Here is a 9,582-nt window from a genome sequence, read left to right on the forward strand (position 1 = left end):
TTTCAGAACCCAACAGAAGTCACAGAAGTCAAGACTCACCACTTGGGACATATCAGCTCAGGTTTGACAGCACTGTCAGGATCTTCCTTCTTTCTAGTCCCCTAAAAGCCCCCAAGGTCCCGATAAAGATTATGGCAGACCTCTAAACATCTGCTTGGGGGTCAGAACCCACCACTTAGGTTGCACACCATGACCAGATCAAACAGCACGGGGTAGTGCCCTGGAGTGCTCAGAACAGCACAACTGCTCACTGAGTGCTTGCACATTCCCAAGACACAAATACACATCCATTTTTCTTCTGCTCACCATTTACCTCTTAGGCAGCAAAGATCCATTTGACTACTTGTTATCTTTACACTTGCTCACAACACTCATTTGGTGAGCACATACTCTGCTCCTGTAGGGATATAAGAACTTGCTGCCGGCCTGGAATTGGGGTAAGCACCATTTGCCTATAACTAATCCCTCCTGCAGCACTAAAACAGCTGACTGCTGCTTCAGAGGAGCTGACATTTACTTGGAAGTCTAATTCACCCCACAGTGAGGTCATCAGGGAAGCTTCTCCCTGTTAAAGTGGGATCAGGCCCCTCAATCCCTACTGTAAATGCACTGTCATTTCCACAGAGCGCTCATGTCACTACCACAGAGATACCAGTCCATTATCTAGACTCAAGAATTAAGCCTGCTGAGCTTCATAAAAGTCCAAATCCAGATGTTATAAACCCAACAATCAACAGCCCCGGCAGAGTTATTATTGCAAATCTCTTACGCTGTCACAGAGAGGACAAGAAGGGTGGCACGCAAAAAGAGGTGCTCATTCTCTCCTGCTGAGGGGTATAAGCAGGCTGGCAGCTACAGGAAGCACCGAGGGGTCTCTCCTTTTGGTGTTCCACAGGCAGGAGATAGGATATTCACATGACAATCCCCTTCACCACACTGCAAGGAGACCACAATGCCCCAACAGCCTCCACATTTGCTTTAGGTCCCCAGGCTCCAATGCACACTTAAAACAGAGCATTAAAAGCCTGGGCCTTCTCCAGATGCTGGAAAAGGAGAAACACTTTCTCCTCTTGGAGAGGAATTAGAGACTACAGGGGTGGAGAATGATGACAGACAAACATACCCACCACAGCTGATCACTGTTTTTGGAAAACAACACAGCATCATAAAAATATCTGTAAATGTTTTAATAAGGCTTCTTTTACACTGAAAAAAATTACTTTTTCTTTTTAAACACTGAGTAATGTTTTAAATGTTCTGAACTTACCAGGGAAACTGTTGACTTTGGGATTTAATAGCTAATATAATATTAAGTACACATTTGCAGCTCATCAGGAGAAGCATACCCGCTGATCAGAAACATGATGTAAAAGAAGAGCTGCTGATGAACTGTGGTCATTTACCTCCTCAAATTTCCCCACTGACGCACATCATCAGAACCCCTGCAAAGAGAGCCAAGGCTGTTTCCCCTGAATCAAATAGCAAGTTATTTGACCATTTAACCAACTTGGGAGCATATGCCTTGCAGACTATCCCCAGTGAGGAATTCATTTTACCCATGCCAGAGCTTTGCACCCTGGGATCTCCCTTCATGACTAAGGCAGGGAATTAAGCTACAATCCCATCAGCTACACATTACCAGAAAAAGAAAAACACTGATATTCCTCTTGGAGAGAAAAAAGTTAGCCAGCTAGTAACTATTAAAGTATAAGTAATTTAAAAGACAAAAACCATATTTGACTCATTTATATAAAATCATCTATAGTCATACATGAAAGGAAAAAAGTTTGCTGAAATGACCCCAGTTCTGTGGGTCTGTTGGCAAAAAAACACATTTGCTTGCAAAAAATTTTACTCCATACAATAGTAAGTTTGAGAATTTGAAATAGAGTTTACAATAATGGTTGTGGCAGTTCTCTGTCCATGACAGATGGGACAAAGATCTGTAAATCTGGACAATACATAGTAAAAAAAACCCCACCCAAACACCACTGGATGAATGTCTTGGTGTTGCAGACAGGTGTGCTGCGAGCCACAGCCCACAGTGAGACAAAACTCAGAAACGGAATGTACAAATGTTTTAGGATGTGGCTTTTGGTGTGTCTTCTATTGGGATCTGTTAGAAGTGAGATAGTTATCTTCTGTTAATTGAGCCACCTGTTAAGACCATGTGGAACAGTTTTTATCTCTTCCACAACCAATCCTCCATCCCAGGGCCCTTCAGAAAATATCTTCTGTTCATGGGCCATGGAGTGTCACTGATAAAATGGCATCATCCCATTGTGAGGTGCTCCACCCAGGGGGAGGAGCCAAGCATTCCTACCTGGATATCATCTGACATTTGGAACACCCCAGCAGCTGTCTTTTCCACTGGATTCCCAGAGGAAGACCAGGCCCATCTACAACACCCCTGGACCTTTAAAGGAAAATTACACCCATCTACAGGACCACTGCTTCAATAGAACCACACTTGTCACTCCAGGGGGACTGCAGCCACCATCCAGTCGGACTGCTGCCAACACCTTGACCCACAGGGTGTCAGGTCATATTCTGACTCTGTCAGTGTTGTTTTGTATTACTATATCTTTTTTTCTAAAAAACTATTATTCCTACTCCCATATTTTTGCCCAAGAGCCCCTTAATTTCAAAATTATAATAATTCAGAAGGAGAGGGTTTACATTTACTATTTCAAGAGAAGCTCCTACTTTCCTTAGCAAACATCTGTCTTTTCAAACCAGGACAACAAAGGTAGGAAAAGACTACAGCTATGACCAGCCGTGAGACGGGACGAAACAAGCACAGACGAGAACTGGCCAGCGGAGCAGGACCCGAGTGGCGAGGCCCTGGGGTGGAGCTGCCACTGCCAATGGGCTCCAGGTTGCACAACCCAGCCCGAGGTGGCCGCTCGGAGCAGGAAAGGGATCAGGACAGGGACCGGGAAAGGGAGAGGGAAAGGGAGCAGTATCAGGAGCACTTGCAGTCCGGGAGCCACAGGTGGCAACACCACAGCCAGAGCAAGAGCCTGAGTTGGGGCCAAAGCCAGGAGACAAGCTCTGGCTCAGACTCAGGTGATGAGAGACAAATGGAAAAAGAAGAAAAGCTGCAGCCAGGACCAGCACTGTAAGGACCAGAGGAAACAGCGCTCACAGTCCCAGGACCACTCCTCCAGCTGCAGCCTCCGGCTCCAGTCAGGTGGGACAGGGCAGTGTGGAGCCAGGAGTGGCACCACAGAAGGGATGGATCCAAGTCCTCTGTGTCCTCCATCAGCTCCCTCACCGCACTGCAGCCCCAGGAGGAGCTGGGGCAGCAGCTGAGCCTGAGGGAAGAGAAGAAGAAACAGGCAGCTCTGCTGAAGACCCTGGAGATGCCTGAGGAGAAGCGAGCACAGAGGTTGGCCAAGGAGAGAAAGAAATGGGAGAAGATGGGCTGGGGTGAGGAATACATGGGCTATATCAACACTGACAATCCTTTCAGGGACAACAACCTGCTGGGCACATTCATCTGGAGCAAGGCACTGGAAAAGAAAGGGATCAGCCATCTGGACAAGAAGGACCTGAAGGAGAGGGGATCAAGTGAATCCAGGAGGACAATCGTCTGTAGCTGCAGAAGGTGAAGCAACTGCGCCTGGAGCAGGAAAAAGCCATGCGGGAGCAGGAGCTGGAGATGCTGCAGCAGGAGAAAGAGGCAGAGCACTTCAAAACCTGAGAAGAGCAGGAAGACAACTTCCACTTGCAGCAGGCCAAGCTGCGGTCTAAGATCCAGATTCAGGACAGAAGGGCAAAAACCCATTGATCTTCTGGCCAAGTACATCAGCACAGAGGATGATGACCTGGCTGTTGAGATGCACGAGCCCTACACTTTCCTAAATAGTTTGACCATCTCCGACATGGAGGACCTGGTGGAGGACATCCAGGTGTACATGGAGCTGGAGCAAAGGAAGAACATGGACTTCTGGAGGGACATGACCATCATCACAGAGGATGGAATTGCCAAGCTCTGCAAGCTGGAGGCCTCTAGGAAAGGAGGACCAGGGGAGCGTCATGATGGTGTCAATGCCTCAGTCAGCTCAGATGCGCAGTCCGTGTTCAAGGGGAAGACATACAACCAGCTGCAAGCTCTGTACCAGGGCACTGAGAGCAAAATCCAGGCAGGAGGGCCCAACCTGGACACTGGGTACTGGGAGAGCCTTCTGCAGCAGCTGAAGGCTTATATGGCTCAGGCTAGGTGGCAGGAGTGGCACCAGGACATGCTGCATCAGAAGCTGTACAAGCTGAAGCAGGAGCAGGCTGTGGAGAGTGAACTGCTCTTCCCCATCATCAAGCAGGAGCCAGCTTCCCCCAGCAAGAGGCTGGATCCCAAGGAGAGTCTTGAGGCTGGATCCCAAGGAGAGTCAGGGCCATCCTCAGAGCCAGAGCAGGACACAGTGGCCAAGGGAGAGGTGGAGGGGGAGGCCGTGCTGATGGAGGAAGATCTGATCCAGCAGAGCGTGGATGACTATGATGCAGGCAAGTACAGCCCCTGGCTGCTGGGCCTCAATGAGCTGCCCTTCAACACCCATGTGCTGGAGACCGAGGAGGACACACACCAGCTGCTGCTCCTGCACCAGCAGCTCCAGGTGACAGATGATGCTTCTGAGAGCACTGACAACACCTTCCGTAAGGCCAAGGAGGGCATGGAGACAGACGAGGTGCAGTTCAGCGTGGAGATACTGCTCACAGGCAAGGCCTATCTGTGGGCGGACAAGTACTGGCCACGCAAACCCCGCTTCTTCAACCGCATGCACACAGGCTTTGAGTGGAACAAGTACAACCAGACCCACTACAACATCAACAACCCCCCACCCAAGACCGTGCAGGGCTATAAGTTCAACATCTTCTACCCCAACCTCATCGACAAGCACTCAATGCCTGAGTACTTCCTGGAGGCCTGCCAGGACAACAAGGACTTTGCCATCCTGCACTTCCATGCTGGGCCACCCTATAAGGACATCGCCTTCAAGATCATCAGCAGAGAGTGAGAGTTTTCCCACCGCCACGGCTTCTACTGCCAGTTCACCAATGGCATCTTCCAGCTCTGGTTCCACTTCAAGCGTTACCGGTACTGCCGGTGAGGGCTTAGCGCCCTCGGACACCTGTCAGGGGTGGGCAGGAGGCCTCATCTCACAGCACAGACACTGCTCTCCATGCAGAGCCCCAAGGCCTGCCCCTGCACTGGGCATGTTCCTGAGGCTTTTCTCCATTCTTGCATTTATCATGAAGGACCCTGAGACTCTGGTATAAATAAAATAAGGGTTGTTTTAGCCATGAGATCTTGTAAAAAAAAAGGAAAAAAAAAAAAAAGGTGATTTTTACAGTTTTTTACAGTTTTGGAGGAATTCAAAGCTGTTTGTGTGCACCATGACACAGTTGCAACGCTGCTAGCTTCTACTATTATAATTAAAAATTTAAGGTCTTATCTATGCCCATATCGACATCACAAAGTTACAATGGCTTTACCACACCCTCCTTGTAATTCCTTCAGCAAAATATTTCTGTTTTTATTTTAAGCATATGTTGTTCAAATTCTCAGTGTCTTTTGTATTAATAGTATCTAAATAAGTTGAAACATTTATAGATATTAAACATCAATAAGTTAACTTTACTGATCTTAGCAACACTTAAGTTTCATTACATTTAGGTCTAAGTACTCTCAAATTAGATTTTATCAGTTTGGTATTCTATTGAAGTTTATTATTTTTTCAGTCAAAATTCATTCATTTCAAATTTTAGTATTGTTTAATATAAATTACCCTATATAAGTTTTGTTAAAAGTCATTTGTCTAAACTGTAAGATATGTAGTTATTTTCCTAGAGACATAAGACAGCTCTGATTAAAACAGTAGGCTGCTTAACTGATCCAAGGTCTGTTTCTACAGCTATTCAATTAAAAAAAAAACTTAGTCCAATTTTCTCAGGTTGTTACTTTTGTTTAAGGAAGTGAAGCTTAAGCAGCTTATTAACACATCCACACATGTGGATGGGCACACATACATACAGAGTCCCTCTCATCTCCAATAGCTTTAGGACTTACTGGCTAATTTCAAACAGGTTTTATAGAGAAAAATAAATTAACCTCAGTGCCCAGGCAGAGAGGAAAAAAAGCAAAATTAACACCTGTCTGAGAGAAGAACTATCATAATTAGAGAATCAGCTCAGGGGTACATGACAAAAACCAAAAATAAGTCCAACTGCTGTCCCGGTCCCGATATGTAAATTACTGAGGATAAACTTTAGACATGATGAGTTCCTTGTAGGCAGAGTTATTTAAGGCACTCATTCAAGGCTTTTTTTTTTTTTTTTTTTTTTTTGTAGATCCTTATACTTCTTCCAGTGGAAATGCAGATCTGTTTAGGGCACTTCAGCCTGATGATGATAATTATCTTTTATGGCCTCTCAGAGTTCATGGATCCTCCAAGACTGATGTACTACGAATTGTAAAATAATTCATCTCATGCTGACTTCTTGCATCTGCAGTTTGGGGCTAGAAGTTTCAGGAACACCCAAGCAGACAAGCAGAATTTCCTAACTCTGGTTGAATTAGAAATAGTGCTTAGAAATCTCTTTAACAGTATTTTAGCATTTCAAATTGTGGCTGAAACAAAATTGACAGCAGGAAGCAACCCTTGCTAAAATCCAGCACAAGTTTTCAAAGAGACATTAAAAATACCTGTGACAAAGTGTGTTTGAAAGCTCTTTCCTATATCTTGACCAGACATCCCTAGTGCTCATCTGTGGGATAGGTTAAAGCAACGGCTTAGATCATTGCAATTTCTTCCCCTCATCGCTATCCCCAAAAGGTCTCACAAGTCTGGGCTAAAAAGAGTTCATATTGTGGTCCAATTCCAGTGGCATACTCCTTCATAGACAGGCAGCCCTAGAGAGAGTTCCTCCATAAGAAGTCCTATTTGATCCCTAATATTTTTACTAAGCTAAAACCAGAAGACGATACAGATTTTTTGAGCAGCATTTCAAAAAAATAGCACTAATCATTCATTAGTAACTCTCACTTAGATTTCCTTATTGAGACTCTTTTGAGGAGAAATAATATTTCAAATGAAGATGTGTCTATTAGCATTCAGAGGCATCACTTATTTGATAGCAGAATTGATGCTTTGCTAATCAACTGCTCACACAGGGTTCTGAAAAGAAATCCATGAGAATATGACAAGAATAAGACAAGGGATACATGGCTTGGAATGATAGAATACCCTCATGGGCCTCCTCTGACATCTTCAATTTGTGTATTTTGGAAGATACATTTTCAGCCATCCTATAAAAAGATCAACCAATTACATCATTCTTTTGTTTCATTTCTCATACACAGACTTCACTGGTATATTATTTTTACTGGTTTCTGACCAACACAATTTTTGTGACATTTTTCAAAAAGGCTGTTGAATAGCAAGAAAATTGTAATTATGCTTTCTCTTGGACAAGGAAACTGCAAAGTGTGCTTTATGACAGCATGTTGACTAGTTAGTGTTTTTGCAAAAAAACAAAACATGCCTCAGGCCTGAGATGTATTAACAGCGCTCTGGCTCTCAGAGCCCTGAGGACACCTGTGGCCTTAATGGCCTTGCCAGTCTCACCTGGGGGCCCAGAACCATGACCCCCTGCCCATGGGCACAGCTCAGCTCCAGCCCTCGCTGGGGCCATGTGTTGTGTGCAGCCCCAGGCCTGTGCTACAGATAAGGCCATTTCTGATGCTGTACCCTGGATAATTATTTTACCAACATTCAAGTTATCTCCATCGCCAATCCAGTCTCCTGCTGTTCACAGCAGGACTCCCCCAGACCTGGTCCACCATTTTACCATATTTAGGTCTATCAGTGGATCCTGCCATTGTCACGGAATCATTTAGCTCGGAAAAGACCTCCAGGATCAATGAGTCCAACCATTGAACAATTTCCACCTGGTCAATTAGACCATGGCACTGAGTGTCACATAATTTCTTGAGCACCTCCAGGGATGCTGACTCTACCACATCCCTGAGAAGCCAGTTCCAATGCCTGACAGCTCTTTCAGTGAGGAAAGTCCTCCTAATGTCCAACCTCAATCCCCCCTAGTGCAGTCTGGGGCTATATCCTCTTGTCCTGTCTCTGGTTGCCTGGGAGAAGAGGACAACCTGTTGTCACCAAGTACTGCAACCCTGGGCTCTGGGGACAGAGGGTCTTGCACAACCCCTGTTGGCATCACCCTTAGTCACAGCATCATCCCCATGTCCAGCCCCTGTTGGGCTGCTCCATTACATCAGGTCAAGTCAAAAACCACAAGAATTTGTGTTCTGGCCTGAATGACAAGGTCACGTAGAACATGAAAAACATCTTTCCCCCTGACCCACTTGCATGCTATGTATGAACACACATCCTGCCTGGCCACAGCCAGTGCTGTAGCAGGAAAAATGCTGCTCCTTCTAAAGAGAAGAGGTCAGAGACTTGCTTCAAAACCCTTCCCTGCTACTTTCAAGGGCCTGCAGTCAGGAGCCAGGAAATGCTGCACAAAGAAAGGCAGCTAGGGCTATGGAAGTTCAGAGCAGAATTTCACCCCCTGACTGCTGTCACCACTTATGGCTAAATGAGCCAAGCAACACAAGACACAAAAAATGCCCACCAGAATGTACCAGCTTCTGGTACATCAGCTCCTCTTTCTTCCTTCACTCTAGAAACCCTTATTCCATTATTCCCTTGTTCCAAGGGTTTCTAGAGTGGAGGAAGAAAGAGGAGCTGATGTTTCACAATATCTGCAGATAGTCAATTATTCATATGCCCTAATGGAGAGGGAAAAGAGCAATATTTCCAGTTCAGCATCAGCACATACTGAGAGTGCTGTGAAAAACCACCAGAGGTGTGAAATAGCTGTCAGTCCATGTGAAAGGCCAAGATTAAACACCCCTCTCACCTAGCAATCTTAGTCTAAGGATAGCAATCATGAATCAGCCAGTCAAAGCCCACAGCGGGCTTGCTTCAGGAAACCACCCTTAGAAAGGGCCAGGATGGTTTGGAAATGCACACAGACAAAACCACACCAACAATCTGCCCACAAACCTACAGCCTGTACATGCACAGGCAGATTGCTCCAAGCCTCCCTGGGTGTGGGGCTGGGAGCACATCCTCCCATCCTGCCCTATCCAAAGGAGTAAACTGCGCTAACAGAGGAAATGGAGAGGAAGGAAACATCCTCACAAAGGGCAAATCCAAGAAAAGCAGGGGTCTATTTCCAGTCCTCCAAAGTCCCTGCCTGCCAGATGGTCCCTTTGAGCTCCTTGGTGGGGCACAGCTTAGGGCTGTGTTAAGATTCCCCAGAGCAGGGGTAAGCCCGCAGCAGGAAGGAACCAGGGGATTGTGCCAAGTGCCACCAATACAAGACCACACTGTGTGAGGTGAAGATAACCTCGTTTTCTGTGGAAGATTAGAAAAGAGACATTAGAAGAGAGCTGTGTGTTTTCAGGTGTGAGGTAAGGAAGGAGGAGGCTATTTCTTATGGGAAAATATAAAAACTATAACAACAACACACACAAAAATAACCCAAAAATAACCACCTAAA

General features: G+C 45.8%; 1 pseudogene; it reads left to right on the plus strand.

Moving 5' to 3' along the window:
• The first annotated feature begins 2,867 nt into the window (after window positions 1–2,867).
• On the plus strand, window positions 2,868–6,698 carry LOC128807843 (splicing factor Cactin-like; annotated as a pseudogene).
• The last annotated feature ends 2,884 nt before the right edge of the window (window positions 6,699–9,582 follow it).

Source organism: Vidua macroura, chromosome 5, assembly GCF_024509145.1.
Source record: "Vidua macroura isolate BioBank_ID:100142 chromosome 5, ASM2450914v1, whole genome shotgun sequence".
Taxonomy (NCBI): Eukaryota; Metazoa; Chordata; class Aves; order Passeriformes; family Viduidae; genus Vidua; species Vidua macroura.